This window comes from Malus sylvestris, chromosome 14 (genome assembly GCF_916048215.2).
Source record: "Malus sylvestris chromosome 14, drMalSylv7.2, whole genome shotgun sequence".
Classification (NCBI taxonomy): domain Eukaryota; kingdom Viridiplantae; phylum Streptophyta; class Magnoliopsida; order Rosales; family Rosaceae; genus Malus; species Malus sylvestris.
In genome coordinates, this window is record NC_062273.1 from 12,538,012 (window position 1) to 12,557,694 (window position 19,683).

The 19,683-nt window shown below is 37.3% G+C and overlaps 1 long non-coding RNA gene and 1 pseudogene across 1 annotated transcript; one reads left to right on the plus strand and one right to left on the minus strand.

The window, feature by feature from the left end:
* Positions 1 to 1,148: 1,148 nt before the first annotated feature.
* Positions 1,149 to 3,653, minus strand: LOC126599027 (BAG family molecular chaperone regulator 5, mitochondrial-like; annotated as a pseudogene).
* Positions 3,654 to 18,363: 14,710 nt separating this feature from the next.
* On the plus strand, positions 18,364 to 19,055 carry LOC126600323 (uncharacterized). Its single transcript, XR_007615422.1, has 2 exons — positions 18,364 to 18,548; positions 18,633 to 19,055. It is a non-coding gene; the product is annotated as an uncharacterized LOC126600323 (long non-coding RNA).
* The last annotated feature ends 628 nt before the right edge of the window (positions 19,056 to 19,683 follow it).

The window sequence follows — 19,683 nt, forward strand, 5'->3', positions numbered from 1 at the left end:
ACTAGCAAATCCTCAAGAGGAATTTTATTCCAGTGGAGCTCCGATACGCGAAAGTGCCTTAATCAAGTCATTTACGCGTAGTCCAATTGAAAATGCTCAAGTACGGCGCATAGGGTCTGACATAAGGATTCCAAAGGTGTTTCTTACCCACATGTAGGCAACTAGGTTTATAAACAAAACTTTTGTCTAACATTCACTGGGGATAGACATGCAATTCAGGTTAAGAAGAAATCCTCTTCTTGGTGACACATTGCGTTTACTAAAATCCTTAGGCCCAAAATGGGGCAATGTGAACCAGCAAATATGCATAAAGTAATGATAAAACAAAAAAGTGCAAAAGACACCAAGAAAACTGGAGACCATTCCAAGTATGACTCAACATTTTCTCATCCTTAATCTGATCAATGCATTAAAGCAAATCTGGGGCAAAAGGTTTTTCATGGATTCAGTACCTAGTGTCATGAAGGAAATTATTTGAGAAACTAAGTTTATTAAGCAACATAAGACATGCATTTAACAATTAAATGGCGGAAGCATGCTTGTATTTACTTTAAAACAAAACTTAAACCATGAAATCCAAAGCCTAGTAGTGGTGGTGAACCATGACTCAATTCAAATCACAAAAGAGTTGAGAAACTTTTATACCTTTGAAGCATCGCTTTGCTTAGCAATTCATGGGCCTTCATTCCTTTGTCTCCATGCTCATTGGCTCCATGGGTGTGGATGGAGGAACTTGTTTCTTGGATCCATGACTTCTTGGATTTGGGTGGAGGAATTGGATTCTCCTCGACTGGTATAAATACATTAGAGTTCATTTCTAGTAACATAATAATTGCACACTTATTCTCTTACCCACTGCTTGAGTCTCTTAATATTGCTTACTAACTTGATTGTCGAAGAGTTTTTAGCCAAGACCACCTTTAGTCCTTGGCTGCTTACTGTTGTTTGTTGTTTTAAAGGTTAAATGAGTTTGTACATCTCCTCCACATACGGTGGTGCGCAAATTTGGTTCTAATTGAGTCTTTTAATATTTTTTTTGGTTCCAGTTAAACATTTTTTATTTAAAAACAAAATAAATAAATCATGGTCATGTCGAGACATCTTTTAGATGTAAATAGAATTTTTCTATAATTTATTCTAGGGTAAATTACATAGTAGCCCCTCAGGTTTGAAGTCTATTACAACCTCATACAACAACTTTAAAACATTTCACTTTCATACCTCCAGTACCATTTTATTTCAAAATAACACCTTCGTTAGATTTTCCATCCATTAGTCTGTTAAATGCTGACGTGGCTGCCACATTTGTGCTGATGTGGCTGCCACGTGGCAAAAAAAACCTAAATCTTCTAAATGTTAAAATTAAAAAAAAATTAAAAAAAAACTAGAAAAACCCCATATACTGAGTGCAAAACCTCTCCATCTCTTCCCCTCATTTGTCCCTGCACGCCTCCTCCTTCATCTCCGCAAGGACGTCATCCCAGTTCCTCTGCCAGCCCAGAAGCCATCCACGTCTTCCAATACGATTGCGTCCACGATCCGACGACTCACATTTCTCCTCGCTTCCCTTACCGTGGGGTCCGAGTCCAGCTTCAACAGCAGCCGCATCAGGGACTCGTTCATCCTCAGCTTCTCGCGCTCGCTTGTCCTGACGGAATCAACAGTTTCTTGCCGTTGGATCAGGCCCTGGAACTCGTCGGCCTCGGAGTGGACGGCTGCGATTGTTTTGAAGTGGGTGCGGATGAGGTGGGCCCGGTAGGCCGATTGAATTTTGATGGCTGCGGTGGATTGCGGTAAGTGAAGGGTGATGGGAATTGGGGCATTCGAGGACTGGATGGGAATTTCGGTGGTGGCGGGAGGGGTCTGCAACTGTGAGAAGGTTTCATCATCTTTGGCTAAGCCCTGGTGAATTTGAGTGAGTGAAAAAGGGTGGGGGTGTGTAGAGAAGGAAAGAGGGTGGGTGCGGAGGGAGGGAGGGAGGGTCGCGGGTGGGGGTGTTCTGGGTTTCTGGTTTTGGGGTGGGGGACGCAGGTGGGGTAGGGTAGGGTGGGGGAGGGGTTATCATTTATGGATTGCAGGGAAGAAGATGAAGATGGGGGATATGGGTTTAGGGGTTGCGGGGAGAATAGAGGATTTTGGGAGTTGCAGAAGGGTGGGGGGAAGGAAGGGAGACAAAGGAAGGGTTTTTCTAGTTTTTTTTTAATTTTAATATTTAGAAGATTTAGGTTTTTTTTGCCACGTGGCAGCCACATCAGCACAAATGTGGGCAGTCACGTCAGCATTTAACAGACTAATGGATGGAAAATCTAACGGAGGTGTTATTTTGAAATAAAATGGTACTGGATGTATGAAAGTGAAATGTTTTAAAGTTGTTGTATGAGGTTGTAATAGACCACAAACCTGAGGGGCTACTATGTAATTTACCCTTTATTCTAAATAAAAAAATAATATTTTTTAACCAAAACTAGGTTGAGCCAAATTGAACTTATTCGGGCCAAGCCATGATTTAAAACTTTATAAAGCTCAAGCCTTGACTGCCCACAAGCGCAACAAAAAGCTGGGCACCAAAGCACTAGCTCATCGGGTCGTAGCCAACCCACCTCAAGCAATGGCACATGAAAGATTAGCGCTAACTAAGAAAAACCTTGGGTGTTGGCATAGATTAAAAGAAGTCAAACAAAACCAAAAGAATAGAAGTAACACGTGGTGTATCAGCTCAAGTTCTAAATACATGAAAAAAATCTTCCAAGTATTGAGAGGGAACCATGGAGTCCTATGATCGCCCATCATGTCTTATGTGGCACTATCAAAACCAATCAAAGTGAGCCTCTTATCCAGGACAGAAAGGCTACCAATCAGAAGCCACGTGTCAAATACTCATTTAAACTCACAGATTTCACCGAATGAGATTATATCCCTAAAAGAAAATTTTTATTTGAACCCTTGTAACCTTTTTCTATACCCAACTTACTCTTTCCACCCATATTACTTTTAATTAAACTATCAATATCTCTTTAAATTCAAATTTACTACCTAAACTACCCTCACAAACCTAATTCAATTTATAAATTTATCTCTACACCCATTTTAAAAATACAAATCCAAAATTTGCAAATAGAAGTCCATTTCAAGTTAGGACTACGAAAAAGTAGACAAATTCATTATCTACGCAATATGATCGTCCTTGCAATCATTTTATGATAGGGTCACCAATCAATAATATTTCAACTTCTGTTTCACTAAACTAAATCGTGAAACTATAAGAACCATGCATTGGGTTTTTTTGGAGAGAGCTCATCAAAGTTGAAATCAAACCACCTACTGAAGTACAGCCTTTTTCTCCATGGATATGACATAGGGTAATTCAAGTTATTTTGTAATTGTATGGGATACAACAGATTTACTTGAATTTAGTAATGTCTGAAAAAGTGCTTGTTTGATTTAATGTGTGTTCATATCTTTCCTCAGAGTTTAATCAATAATCATTTTTCACAGCTTCAGACCTTGAAGACTAGTGCAGATCCCGAACGCCCTGTACGGTTGATCAACACTTACTTGCGTGAGGTTGACACAATCTTATCCAATTGATAGGGGAAAAGTACCCCTCTATCCATACGAGAAGCAGATGATGTTTCAATGATTGCCAGTTTCATGGCTTGAATGAATCTTGTCTCATCCTTAATATTGTATCGAAAGAACCATGCACTAGAAGGCCGGATGAAACCATTACATGGATTATTTGGATGAAACAAGGTGATGGTAGGCTTTAGTTATAGAGTGTGGGTTTATTGATAAGTTTTAGTTTTATTGTTAATTTCATTTCGTACTTGATGGTAATTATACAATAGAGTAAAAAAAAAATTAAAATTGAAGTTTAAGTTAGGTGTAGAAAACGGTTATATGAGTTCAAATAAAAATTTTCATCCAAAATCCAGTTATATGGTCCGAAAGATAACTCGCTCACTCAACTCACTCACTCACTCAAGCCCAAATTCAATTCTCGTTTCTACTATTAAGTTGTTACCCTTAGTAATTCAGGCACCCTCATTCGAGCATAAACCATTACCAAATCATTTGAAGTACATTTTCTTGGGAGACCAAGAGACTTTGCCAGTCATAGTCTCTTCTATACTCACGGCAGGAGAGGAGGAGAAATTGGTTAGGGTATTGAAGGAGTACAAAACGGCCATTGGATGGTGATGTGAAAATTATGTTGACACACAAATTAAAACCTCTTGTTGACAATTGTAGTATGGATAAGTAGGGATCGTTCTAGGCCGGGGATTAGGAGGGATTGCTAAATCACTTGAAAACTGACTCAAATACGTAAAAACAAGTTTAAAACACTAAACTAGACTCAAAGAATGCAAAACTATACTTTAAAACACTAAAACAAACCAAAAGACTCAAAACAGCAAATAAACACTCAAAACTGTCTTAAAAACACTTTCTGGGCAGTTTTGAACACTAAGGAAGAAATTGGTTTTAACTTGACTCAAGACACTTAAAAACACAAACTAAATTGATTTCTAACTAATATGACTCAACAAAGTAAAGGGGGATTGATTTTGGACGAATTTAAAAACAAAACAAAACTTTGTAAACTAGAACAGATTTTAAAACGAATTTGGTGAAAGTGAATGGATGGAAGGCTAGCTAAGGGGTTCATCTCCACACATGTTATACTTGCATTCAAAACGATTTCCAATTGCTTTTCAATAACCCATGAATTCTCAACGCCCCAAGTTAATTAGGTCCGCTTAAATTAACCTTCAGATTTTCCTAACGTTATTGAATTGGATGATTGCATACGACAACCCAAAGCATTCCCCACAAGTCCCCTACATGATTGCATAATAGAGATACAAGCAAGAATCATTAAGTTCTATGAAAACCATAAGCATTGACGAAACACTTGTTACTATGATTGCATGAAACTTATGCCAAGAATTTACTTAACGCGATTGAGATCATCAACCTTTACTACTTATGAATATAAGTCCATAACGATTAGGTGAAATTTCCTTATATCCTAGCATTCAATTTATGCATGATAATTAAGCGTGCACTCTCAACCAACACACACAAATCAATGTAATTCACATAGATAAGTAAATTGAATTCACAACTTATGAAACGCAATTAGAAGTAATCAAATCATATCGCAAGCATAAACATGTATTTCGAATCCCCCCTAGCCAAGGGGGGGTTTAGTTCCTCATACACACAAAACAAAGATAAATAAATTTAGACATTGAGAACAAACGAAAGAAAACACCTAGATGCTCCAACTTGGACAGCAAGTGCATCCACGAAATCCTCCTTCCTCCTTGCTGCGGCACTTGGACTTTTAACAGGTTCTTTGGGTTATTAAATGGTGTAGAATGGATGGGGGATGTATGGTGGTGTTTAGGGTTGATGGGTGGTGAGGCTAGGGATGATTTTTGGCAGAAAATATGGAATATGGTGGTGGAAAGGTGCTGCAAAGAGAGCCTCTTTGTTTCTGACGTGAATGATGTATATCGGAGGTGGTACTTCGGCCAAAAGGGTTTAATGAGTATATATAGGCACTTCAAAACCCTAGCAATCAGATTAGGGTTTCTAGAAACCCTAATCCACCAGAAATTAGGTTAAAACAATCAGATTTTTAATGGGAATAAAGCCTAAGGTGCGGCTGGTTTGCTAGGGTTAGAGATGGGCCTTTTAGAATGCCTTGCAAGGCAAGGAAATCAGGTATTCTAGAACCCTAGGTGCGGCAAGGATTAGGGTGATCAGATTAGGCAATGGGCTAGGGTTTAGGTGCGGCAAAGGGTGAAGATCCACAAAGAATTAGGGTTTAGGTCCACTTAGTTTTAGAAAGGGATTTGTATAACCCAAATCCACAAGGAAAGGGCCTAATAAGTCAGAATTCAAGAGAGAATGGGCTAGGAAGGTGCGGCTCAAGTCTAAGAGGTAAGGATAGGTCATCCAAAAGCCCAAAGCCAAGAATAGAAACTCTCGAAAATGGAAACCTCCAAGAATAGAAACTTCCAACTTTAGAAACTTTGGTTTCCCATTCCGAATTCTTTGTTCTTCACTTTCATTTCTTCATTTCTTAAGCTCCTTTGACCTTCAAACTCGTCCATTCCTTATGCTCCATAAGCATACACAACATTCCAGCTCAATTTTGCTCTAAAATGATCCATTTTGCACTTCTTTGCATACTTTGTCTCTAAAACCTGAAATGGCACGAAAATGACTTTAAACACTGAAATAACTAAAGAAAAACAACATAAATGCACAAGAACAAGCCCACTAAGTCGCATAAATCTGCTCCTATCAGATGGACCTTGGCCAATATAAAAGGAATAAGTCCTACAACATGCATGCATCGCATACTTTTGGAGGAGGGGGCTAAACCATCTCGAGAGGCTCAACGCTGACTCAACCCTCCAATGATGGAAGTTGTGAAGTAGGAGATTATCAAGCATCTTGATTGTAGAGTGATCTACCTAATTTCGGAGAGTCGTTGGGTTTCATCGGTTCAAGTTGTTCCAAAGAAATCGGGAGTCACTGTGGTGAAGAATGTAGAAAACGAACTTGTGCCCACCCATATCGAAACAAGTTGGAGAGTTTGCATCGATTATAGGAAGCTCAACGCCACCACAAGAAAGGATCACTTCCCCTGCCATTCATTGATCAAATGCTTTAAAGGTTAGCTAGTCATTCATTTTATTGCTTTCTTGATGGTTATTCAGATATAACCAGATTGTTATAGCTCCGGATGATCAAGAAAAGACCATTTTTACTTGTCCATTTAGTACCTTTGCTTATCGTCGAATGCCATTCGATTTATGCAATGCACCAACCACGTTTCAAAGATGCATGGTAAGTATCTTTTCAAATTTTGTTGAGAATATTATTGAAGTCTTCATGGACGATTTTATTGTTTTTGGTGATTTGTTTGATGATTGTTTAGCTAATCTCACATTAATCTTGAAACGATGCATCGGAACTAGCCTTGTTTTAAATTGGGAAAATTGTCACTTTATGTTAAAACAAGGCATAGTTTTAGGTCACATAGTTTCAAAAAAAGGAATTGAGGTTGATAAATCGAAAATAAATCTTGTATGCTACTTACCCTCTCCCACTTCGGTGAGAGAGGTTCGGTCTTTTCTTGGACATGCAAGATTCTATAGACAATTCATCAAAGATTTCTTGAAGATCTCCACACCCCTATGCTGACTCCTACAGAAGGATGTGCCATTTAAGTTCGACGATGAATGTGAGAAGGCCTTCAATCACCTCAAAAAGATGCTAACTTCGGCCCCCATCATAGTTCTACCAGATTGGAGTCTTCCTTTTGAGCTTATGTGTGATGCCTCAGATTATGCAATAGGGGCTGTTTTGGGCCAAATGAAGGACAAGCAGCCGCATGTCATCTATTATGCATCTCAGACCTTGGATGACGCTCAATTGAACTACTCCACCACTGAAAAATAACTCTTTGTTGTTGTGTTTGCTTTAGATAAGTTTCGTTCTTATTTACTTGGAACTAAAGTCATCATTTATTTTGATCATGCAGCTTTGAAATATTTACTCACAAAGAAAGAGGCCAAACCAAGGCTTATTCACTGGATGCTTCTTCTCCAAGAGTTCGATATCAAAATCCGAGACAGGAAATGAAGTGAAAACGTGGTGGCTGACCACTTGAGTCGTTTGGTACACGATGAGGAGCCATTACCCATCCCAGAAGCATTCCCAGACGAGCAACTACTGTCCATTGAGGTAAGTGAGCCATGGTATGCCGATTTAGTGAATTATTTGGTGTCTAAACAAGTTCCAAGCACCTTAAACAAGCACCAACATGACAAACTTAAAAAGGATGCACGGTTTTATGTGTGGGATGACCCATACTTATGGAAATATTGCCCTAATCAGATTCTTCGTAGGTGCGTGCATGATTCTGAGTTTAATTCAATTTTAACTTTATGTCACACTTATGCATGTGGGGGTCATTTTGGCACTTAAAGTTCTAGAATGTGGATTTTATTGGCCTACTATATTTAAGGATGCTAGAACTTTTTGCATAACCTGTGATTGTTATCAAAGGACATGGAATATAGGTCCAAGAGACCAAATGCCGCAAGCCCCAATCTATTCTGTCAAAATTTTTTATGTTTGGGGTATCAATTTCATGGGTCTTTTTCCTTCATCTCATGGTTTCAATTATATTTTACTTGCGGTTGATTATGTATTGAAATGGGTGGAAGCAAACGCCACCTGTACTAATGATTCCAAAGTGGTTGCAGATTTTGTCAAAACTAACATATTTGCCAGATTTGGGATGCCAAGAGTACTTATAAATGATGGGGGTTCCCATTTTTGCAATCGAACCATTGAGGCACTGCTCAAGAAGTATAACGTCATGCATAAGGTTTCAACACCTTATCATCCTCAATCAAGTGGGCAAGCTGAGGTTTCTAATTGAGAAATCAAGCAGATTTTGGAGAAGACAGTTGGGCCAACTCGAAAAGATTGGAGCTTGCGTTTGAATGATGCACTGTGGGCGTATTGTACAACCTACAAAACGTGCCATCTTCCAGTTGAGTTGGAGCACAAAGCGCATTAGGCAGTCAAAACGTTCAATATGGACATAGATGCGGCTAGCATTCATAGGAAGCTTCAATTGAATGAGCTTGAGGAGATTAGGAACGAGGCTTATGAGAACGCTCATATTTACAAGGAGAAAACGAAGGCATTCAATGACAAGATGATTCGAAGAAAAACATTTTTTATGGGGCAGAAAGTGTTGCTTTTCAACTCCCGCCTTTGATTTTTTCCAGGTAAGTTGCATTCTAAATGGGTTGGTCCTTTTGTTGTTACTAATGTCTTTCCTTATGGTGCAGTCCAAATTCAAAGTTTAAAGACAAGACATGAATTCAAAGTGAATGAACACCGTTTGAAGCCCTACTACGAGAATTTCGAGGAGCATGTCATGGAGGAAATACCCCTCCATGTCGTGAACCCTAATGGAGCCTAAAAGGAGGTATCGTCTGGCTGGAAGACGTTAAAGCAAGCGCTTATTGGGAGGCAACCCATGCGTTCAAATAAAGAAGACCTAGGAATCTCCGGCTCCAAAACCAATTTTGCATTCCTTAACCCTACTCTTTATTGCTTTTACTTTTCCATAATTGTCATGTATGTTAGTTGTGTTGTTTGATTGCTTGCGTGTGAGTTTATGTTTGAAACATTGAGGACAATGTTTGGTTTAAGTGTGGGGGGGGTAAACAAAGTGTTTTTCATGAATGTTCATTGGATTTCACCACCTAGCACTTCTAGAGTTGTTACTCACTATTTTTAAGTGTTTTTATTGTGTTTTGAAGTGTTTTAGTGTGTTTTGAAAGAAAAATACGAAAATTTGAAAGAAAAAAAAAAGTTTGAAAAACCCAAAAAGAGTCGTTTTTGTGTGTTTGTGTCTTAGGGTACCTTCCAACACAATAATGAGGATTGGGTTTTTAATTGCATGACTGTTAAAGAAAATTACAAACATGGGTGGAAGTTTGATATGCTCTTTGGTTAATACTTGGTTGTAGTTGTCATTAACGAATTCACATGTAATCACAAAGGAAAAAAAATTAGTTTTTGTAACATGCTTAAAGGAAGGAACTCGAACTAACGCTACCACCCTGAGAGACTTGAGCCTATTCCTTGTTTGGAGAGTTATTAATCTGTGATATTCTTGTTTTCTAAAGTCGTTGCATGATCTCATTATTTCTTTGTTTGGTTGCCACTTGGAATGCTTTTTCATCATTTAGTTCTAAATACTAGAACTGATTGCCGTTTCATTCAAACCTTAAAATTGATTGCATAACAAGGACAAGATGAAGTTGTTTAGTTACCAGAGCCAAAAAACCTTATTCCCTTGCATATGTTTTGTAGGTTTAACCCCTTTGAGCCTTATTTAGCCTATTTTCTTTGTTAGCCTACATTATCCCTACCTAGCCTAGAATAGGACTATCCATACCCTTGTTCTTAAAGAATAGTGAAGCATGACTTGTTGGGAATTCCTTTTTATCGACGTTATGCAGGAAAAACAAGTGTGGGGGAAGGTTTTTCATTGGAAATCTATAAGGGTGTACGTTTTGTGTGCCAAAGAGAATGGCACGAGAAGAAAAAGAAAAAAAGAAGACGTTGAAAGAAAAAAAAAAGAGAAAAAGTTGAGAAAAGAAAGAAAAAGAATTCAAAATAAGTGAGAATGAGCTCACAAGTATTGGTTGTTAAAGGAAAGGTTCGAAAGTTTGAATCTGACCCTAAGTGTTTTGTGAATCTCCCATGGGTGTTTAAAGTTGGTTTCTGCAATCAAAAGTTGAATTCTAAGTGTTGATTTTATTACTTTGCTTACTATCACTTTAAGAACCTTTGCTTATCCTTGACTATTCTTTGTTAGCCAATACCTTAGCCCTGTTACAACCCTTAGACTTCAATCTTGATTGTTGTGTGTTCAATATGTGGAGTTTGAAATTGGTACGAGCATATGAAATCCCTGGTTCTCGCGTCTAAGTAGTGGCATTCCATTCATGAGATCATATATACTTGCATTAATAATTCCAAAAAATGCCTTCTTTGATTATAGCATATGTGAGTGCTAGTCTACATGTTTACATCAATCTTCTCACATATACTTAGTATAGGGAGTGTAGTCAGAAAATCTGTGTGAAAATAGAAAGTATATCCAGTGAGGAATTGAGGGAATTCTCTAAGGCATGTTACTACATTCAAAATGTTGTTTTAATTGATTAAATGCGAGCTAGTGAGTGGTGACTGCAATTAAGTATGAGCTCGGGGGTAAGGATAGCAAAAATTTATATGCGTAGTGATTTTTAACGTGTCATGTTTCATTGGAAATCCTTGAGGCGATCGTTGGAATGTTTAGGTTATGTTTTGTTTGTTTTGTTTTGCTCAAGGACTAGCAAAAGCTAAGTGTGAGGGAATTTGATAGGAGCATATTTATGCGACTTAGTTAGCTGTTTCCTTGCATTTACATAGTTAGTTTCTACTTTTTAGAGTGTTTTAAGCCATTTCGTGTGTTTGTAGGTTCAAATGGAAAAAGTGGCAAGAAAAGGCAATTTTCATTTTAGAGCAGTTTTGGGCTTGGAATGGACAGCATATGAATGGAACATAATGGATGGACGTTTTTGAAGTTTAAAGAGGGTAGGAATGTGCTACAAATCAGGAGGAATCAAATCAAGACTTGGAAGATAAGGAATCAGCTAAAAAGAAGGAACATTATCCAAACTAACCTTATCTTATCCTATCCTATCCTAATCTTATCCTACCTTATTTCCAGCTACAAGGGGAATTCCTTTTCATATTAAACCACATGTTATCTGGTTCTAGAACCCCTAAGATTGTGTCGAACCACCTTATCCCTTTCCCCCTAAGAATCTGCCGCACCCTAGATCCTTGTCCCTGTTGGTTTGTGATGTGCAATCCCTTTCCAACACAACCTTTGGAGTGCCAAATCCTTCTCCAAAACTACCTTGTGCCTTGTGCCCTAGCCCTATAAATACACCACAATGCCGCACCATTCAGGACCATCACACACAAGAGCCTAAAATCAGAAAAACAAATTTGTGTTACAGCTTTGCAAGGAAGGAGAAGAAGAAGCTTGGAGCCGTGCCTTCCATTCAAGACCTTTGGATTGTTGGAGCGTTTCTAGGTGTATTCTATCTTTTATTTTCAATGTTTAATTTTAATTGTCTTTATTTAATTGCAAACATGTGGAACTAATTTTGTTTTAGTTAGAAGTGAATTCAAAGCCATGAACATATGTGTGATATGAATTGATTACATTCAGTTATTGTTTCATAAATCGTGAATGCAATTTACTTATCTGTTTGATTGATAACTTATTCTTGTATGTTTATTAAGGAGGCCTACTTAGTTTGCATGCAGGGATTTGATGCTAAAATATAAGGGAATTTCACCTAATAGTTATGAACTTATATTTACAAGTAGTGGAGGTTGCTAATCACGATCGCATTAAGTAAATTCCTAGCAGGAGTATCATGTAGTTCATAGTAACGAATGCCATGTCAATGCTTATGATTTTCACATAACTTAATGATCTTTGATATGTATCTCTATTATGCAGTTCATGTTGGGAACTTGATAAGAATAATTTGGTTGCGTCGCTGAGTCCAACTCAATGAATTTAGGAAAATCTGATGGTTAATTTGTGCAGGTCACGGTTAACTTTGGGCATTGTCATTCATGGTTTATAGGAAGAATAATTGGAAATTGATTTGTATGCATATGTGTCATGTGTGGAGAATGACCCTCTAGCTAGCCTTTCACCCCCCTTTAATTCACCCAATTCCGTACCCTTTAGTTTGTTTACGCAAGTTTGTTTGTTTAAGTCTTAAATTCGTCAAAACAACCCCCTATTTAGTATTCTGAGTCTTTTTAGTTTAATTTTCGTCCAAACATCCCTTTAGTTCTTGTTTCGAGTCAATTTAACTTAGTTTTCTGTTTTTTAGTCTAGTTTAGTGATTTAGAGTTTAATTTGTGTAGATTAACATCCCTCCTAATCACCGGCTTAGAACGATCCCTATTTACTCATACTACAACCGTCTAAAAAGGGTTTAATTTGTGTGCTATTGTATATCACATCAATAATTTGTAATTAAATTAATTTTATAGTTAGGGTTCATTTGAATCAAAGATTCAAAAGGGGAACTGGGTTAGGGTTCTTTTGAATCAAAGATTCAATTTAAAGTCTTGGATGTGAAATCGAAGTTGAATCCATTGAATCTTTAATATGGGACGAGATGAAACTATGTTTATTTCTGTTGTAACCACTGAGCATAGGTCATAGTGAATGGGCTGGAATAACATTAGCACTTTCTTCGAGTGTTCTGCATACCACATTATATATTGATAGCAAAAACAAGAATTTTTTAATGCAGTTTTTCTTACTCATAGGACAATGAAAACTCTGAAGTTAAGCAGCTTATTCCACTTAAGAACTTTTTCCTCTCTTTCTTCCTTGTTTTGCAAATTGTCTGTTATTGATTTTCTGTTTTCATTGTTCTTTTGTTCTTTCTTGTTTTGGAGCACTGTTGCGTATGAGTTCTTTTGTTCTGTTTTCATTTATTTTCTGTTTTGTTGTTCTCTAGTCAGTAGTCAGGTGTAGTTCTAGGTTGCAGCAGAAAACCGGTGGATTAAAGTAATTTTATGCAAGAGGCTTGAAAGTCGTCTTTCAATTATGGTTAAATTCCACATGCCAATCTGACAAAACAAACTCATTAATATTATGGCATTGAAATTCAAAGTTAGGACATTACTTTGGTAAGTATTAATATTAATCAAAGTTAGGACATTACTTTATTAATTACTATTAATATTAGGGTACCAAATTTATAGGTTGAAGTTGAACTGAACCGCCCCAACTAGGGTTGAAATAAAATGGCATAATTACATATGGTCAGAGAGGCTTTCTTTAATGCTTGTGTTGTGTGTTGTAGATTATGTGCATTCCATTCCTTTAAGATAATGAGCATTTCATGTTTTATTTCAGTCAAGATATAAAGAATCCAGCAAGCATAGTGGGATTGGTCACTCTTCTACAGGGAACTCCCCTGAGAAGCCGGAGGACGAGGCAATAGAAATTGACTCAGAAAATGAAATAGACGTTGAAGGTGACCTTGAAAATGACAGTGAAGAATATGAGGGCGAAGATGAAAAAGTATGTAACTAATAGGAACATATTTATGCGACTTAGTTAGCTTGTTCTTATGCATTTATGTTGTTATTTCTTAGTTAATTTAGTATTTCAAGCCATTTTTGTATGTTTGTAGGTTTAAAGAGCTAAAGTGGCAAGAAAGTGCATTTTAGTGCCTGTTGGAGCAGTTTTGGGCTTGGAATGAATATCACATGCATGGAGCAAGGTGATGGATGAAATTGAAGACCAAAAGAGGCTAGGATTATGCTAAAGTTATAAAGAAGTCAATTCAAGAAAAGAAAGTCAAATATCAAAGCTAGAAAGAAGGAATGTTAGCCAAGTTACCTTATTTGGTTCTAACCTTTCGTAATCCTAATTCACCTAAGTTCCAACTACAAAGGGGTGTCCTAAATACTTTGGGACCCTTAATTACATGTTCTAGAAACCCTAATCTCAATCAAGGAGGAATGCCGCACCTCTCCTTTTCCTTTCACTTCCTTGCCGCACAAAGGAGATCATTCCCTTTCCTATTTTCTGCCATAAAGCACTTTCCCTTTCCCTAAACATCCTTGCCGCATATCCCCTTACCTTTTCCTTAGGATTTTGACTTTAATTCCTATTTCCCTTTATGTTTTGGTTTAATTTCTATTAACCAAAATAAGTTAGGGTTTTAATTTCCTAAAACCTTAAATATGACCTTTTTGTTGGAAATATGCCCTGAAAGTCAATCTTTGGAAGAAACCTTTCAGGACAAATGAATCGATGTATGGATGACTCTTATACATCAAATGGCAAAGACACGAATTAGGATTATCTCAATAAACAATATATGTCCTAAATAGTGTATCCATGGACAATGGATCGATTGAAGAAGTAATCTAATGATGTTAGACTACAGAGACCTTCTTCACATAACCATTATGTCCAAAAGGTTCCTAGTCATTGGATTGTCGGAGGGAAACTGACAATGCTTAAACCGGTACATACTGTGTCCGCTTCAAATGGAAGGATGGAAAGTCTCATCCCATTCGTGTTGTGACACTAAGACAAGTATGTAGGTGCTCATTAAGGGAATGAGTTCACTGAACACAATCGAACGAGAGTACTTGCATGGAGGTCTACTCACATGTCAAGCAAGTAACTCTAATGGTTGGAATAATGTAAGTAGTCCTTTGACCTGAGGCATCGTCGTTGTCTTGTGGCTAAGTACTTAATCTTTGATTATGTCAAAGTCACCCCATTCGCGGATGTCCACGGCATAATTGGGGTTAAGCCACTTAGTCATGAAGGCAAGTGAATGCCCAACAAGGAATCTCTAATCCTCGATTAGAGAGGAAGAATACTCTAAGATATGATTCGGGAATCTTCGGCCGAAGTATCGAGCGTAATAAAGGAAAGCGTTCCTATACGACTCAATAGAATCACATAAGAAGGAATAATCACATTAGGGGTTTGACATAATATATCCATACCCTAGTAATGTGATTGAGAGTATTGTTTTAGAGAATGATCGAATTACATTGTAATTCCAACTGAATAGGTTCTCCGAACAACTTCTACATTAGCTTGGGTAGCTATGACATATGGTTAGATGTCACTCATAGCTTGTGAGTTCTTCTAAATGATTAAATGTAGTCATCAAAGAAGAAAGGTGAATTAAAATGAAGTTTTAATTCACTAAGTGATTGAATTAAATATAATCAATTGGATTGAAGCCAATCACCTCACTGCCTTGCTAATTAGAACCTAAAATGATTGTACACCGATACACTCTTGTAGTGAGTAATTAATGGATGAAGGAAATAATTAATTGGATTAATTAAGTGTTGTGATTAATTTAGAAAGTCTAAAGAAATCATAAAAGCGATAAAAGATCGTTTTGGGCTTAAAGAAACGTTCGGGTTTAATTGGCCCATTGGGCTTTTATTCAAGCATAGGATGACTTGAAATAATAAAAGCCCAAAGGCCAAACCAAACACTAAAGGGCCGGCCACTTAAAGGGTTTGTGAGAGATATTTAGTCAAGTTGTTGACTAGGTTTCTTTTTGTCTATATAAGGAACTTTATAGCACAAAGTTCATTAGGGTTTTTGTGTGTTTTTGAACAACAAAGAGGCAAAAGAAAATAGCTCTCTAAAACCACAAAGGCTGGCCACCTAGAGGGTGAATTTACTAACAATCTTTCACCCTTTGGTTACTCCTCCATCCATCTCACTACACTAGTGGGTGTGGATCTTTAGAGGTCTTCTCCTTTGGAGACTTAAGGAGAACCTTGGAGCACTCTTACTAACAAAGTGGATGAGGCAAGGAAGGAGGCTAGGCTCAAGGACTTCAAGGAACAAAGGGCTTGGAGGTGGTCCATCCTTGGTCTCAAGTCTAGATCAAGAGGTATAAGACTAAACTTTCACTTTGTTCTTTTCTAAAATGTTTTGATGCATTATATATAAACCTATGAACCTTGAAGGGGATTTGCATGACTATAGCTTCCGTTGCTCATGTATATAAATTTTGAATTGTATATGCATGCTAGTCATTTAGAAATCCCACATGTTAAGCTCATAATTTTCCATTCACTTTTTGCCGCACACAAGGGGGGTCATGCACCATTCATCATCAACCATTCCATACACCATCAGAAACCATCTCCATACACCCTTGCCGCAGCCTTCCATTCATCCACTCACCACCATACATATTTTCAGCCATTCTTCCATACTAACCACCCCCCAAACCATCAACCACACCTTGTGCCGTAGCAAAGAAGAAGAAGGAGAGCCCTTGGACGTGATTGTCATTCAAGTTAGAGTTGCTGGAATGTTTTAGATGTAATCTTTCTTTTGTTTCTAATGTATAAATCTGTTTATCTTTGTTTTGTGAACATGAAAGGCTAAACCCCTTTTGGCTAGGGGGCTATTCAAAACCATGATTATACTTGCATTATGAATTGATTACCTTCAGTTGTTATTTCATAAGTTGTGAATTCAATTTGCTTAACCGTTTAATTAATAACTTATTCTTGTATGTTTATTAAGAGTGCACGCTTAGTTTTCATGCAGGGATTTGAAACTAAAATATAAGGAGTTTCACCTAATAGTTACAAACTTATATTTTCAAGTAGTGGAGGTCGCTTATAAACGATCGCATTAAGTGAATTCTTGGCAGGAGTATCATGCTCATCATAGTTACAAATGCCTCGTCAATGCTTATAGTTTTCATGAAGCTTAATGATCTTTGATTGTACCTTTATTGTGCTTTTCACGTATGGGACTTTTAGAGAATGTTTTGAATTGTTGTATGTGCTTTCCCATCCAATTCAATAACTTAAAGAGAACTTGAAGGTTAAAAAAGTGTTGTCACGGTTAACCTGGGGTATTGAGCTTCATGGTCTATTGAAAGAAACAATTGGAAATCAATTTGAATGCAAGTGTGTCATGTGTGGAGAATAACCCTCTAGCTAGCCCATCATCAATCTAATTCAACTAATTTCGTGCAAATCTGTCTAGTTCTAGTTCTTGCTTTGTTTTACTTTATTTTCGTCCAAAACCAAATCCCCATTTACTTTAGAGTGTCTAATTAGTTAGAATCTGTTTAGTTTGTGTTTTTAAGTGTTTTGAGTCAAGTTAAAACCAATTTTCGTCCAAAGTCATTCCTAGTGTCTAGTTTGAGTCTATTTAGTTGTTTTAAGCTGTTTTGAGTTATTCTAGTTAGTTTTGAGTCTTTTCAATTTGTTTTGAGTTCTTTGAGTCTAGTTAAGTATTTTTAGCCTAGTTTTATATATTTGAGTCAATTTAGAGTGTTTTAGCAATCTCTCCTAATCACCGGTTTAAGAACGATCCCTACTTACTTATATACTACAATTGTCAAAAGAGGGTTTAATTTGTGTGTTAAGTTAATTTTCGCATCAGTAACTCTGATTCAAGAAAACGTAGCTGGGTTTGCGATCATTTTACAACATATTATGTGACAAAAAAACAATCTAAAATCAATGAAAAGGGGGAGGAATATTTGGCCGTAAGGATTTAAAGTTTAAACCCATTGATGCATTGGATGTTGTCTCAATTTTAGTAGTTGTCATTTGTTGCAGTTTTGGTACATGTTAGTTGCTTTTTTTTGCTGCTGTTTTACTGCAGTATTAGACGATATGGAGTGACTGATGCTGCATATAGATATTAGGCGATATGGGATGACTGATGCTGCCAGATTTTATGTTTCCTCTTTCCATGGGATTCTCTATTAAGTCTAATCCCTTAATTTGAGGAATATTGACATATATATGCTACCAGATTTTATGTTTCCTCTTTTTTTGTAGTTTTGCCACTGTTTGTTGCTACAGTTCTGCAGCATTGTTGTTGCTGTTTTTGGCTTTACTGCATATTCATTAATTAATATATGAGGAAAATAAGATCGTTTTATGCACAAATAAGTGTATATTTTAAATTGTACATTTTTTTCTCAAAAATCGAACCGAAACCGTTTGAAACCGCATTGAACCGAACTAAACGGTTTGGTTTCATTTCGGTTTTGGCTTCAAAACCGCACCGTAAAAAATTTCGGTTTCAATTTCGGTTGCAGTTTCACTCGAAACCGCACCGAACCGCACCGCGCCCAGCCCTAACTCTAGTCCCGATTCTTTTGCTTATCGGTAAGCAAGGAATGAATGTGTTGTGTTTTGCTTTGCTCTGCGTTGTTACAGAATCACTCAATTTCCGAATAACTTATCAACTAGATTTCTTCTACCCCTTGCAGGTGTATGTGACAGTGTACCTCAACGATTGCCAGCGGACAGCTTTCTACGAAGGCATCGGCCTCAACACTAAAGAATTTGATATGCACGTTATCACTAAGGTCAGCCTGCAATTCGGTTCCATATTGGCATTATCCAATATCTGCTGTTTCTGATGATCATTTTCTTTCTGTTTCGCTACGCAGACAAATCGCACCACAGCATGAATATTCCCAGCTGTGCTTGATGTTGAAAACCCAGAATTCAAAAGGAAACTGGACCGCATGGTGGAAATTAGCTGATTGCCGTCGGGGAGAGTGACGATATTTCCTTGGTGAAAAACTTGAAAAGGATACCGATTGTTGCTGCTTTGGCATCGGAGCTTCTTGCCGCTTACTTGATGCCTCCCATTGAGTCCAGCTCTGTGGATTTTGCAGACTTTGAAACCCAGCTAGTCCACTGAGTTTTTGTACGGCCTTCCTTCCGTCTCAAGAGTCAAAACCAAGATGATATTGTTCATGTTTTGTTATGATACAACCCATTGTTTCAGTGCATTTGCTTCATAACCTTTCATTTTCATTTGTAAAAATGGCTACATGACCTTTCATTGATATTCCTCTTATTTTATATTTTAGCAGAAAACCTAACTGAACCAATTTTCATTGACGTTACTACGTGAAGTAAATCAAACGGAGGAAAAAAAAAGTTTAAAACCTATTTGCTAGTATTTTTAGTCTCATCGCCCAGAAAGGAACATGAGAATTACATTCCGAAACTAGTAATATTTTTGTCAAACCGAAACAACTCATCTGCTAATTTTCAGCTTGCATTTCTAAACCTTATTTATCTGCTGCGTCAGTTGGGTTGGTTTTTTGAGCTCAGTGTTTGTGTACCAGCTACATTTCCATATTCATCCCATTCACTGGGGCGCTAGACGGCTGGCTATGGTCCCGATTAATCCCTAAGTGTTTGAAAATTAAGATAGTATGCCTAGACTTGCTTAGGCATGAGCCTAGCCCGCCTAAGTAGCAACTCTCATTCAAACAGAAAATCGATAACTTTCATTTTGCATTTTATTTTGTCAATAAAATATAAGAGACTTGTTAAATACTTTGATAAACATTCATTATATGCTTCTACCCATGTTTGCAATATGTTGTAATACTTTATCATCTATGTCATTTTATTTTGCAATTGATGTATCACAATACAATTATGTGTTTTTTTTAAGTATAAACACACTTATTTACACAATAT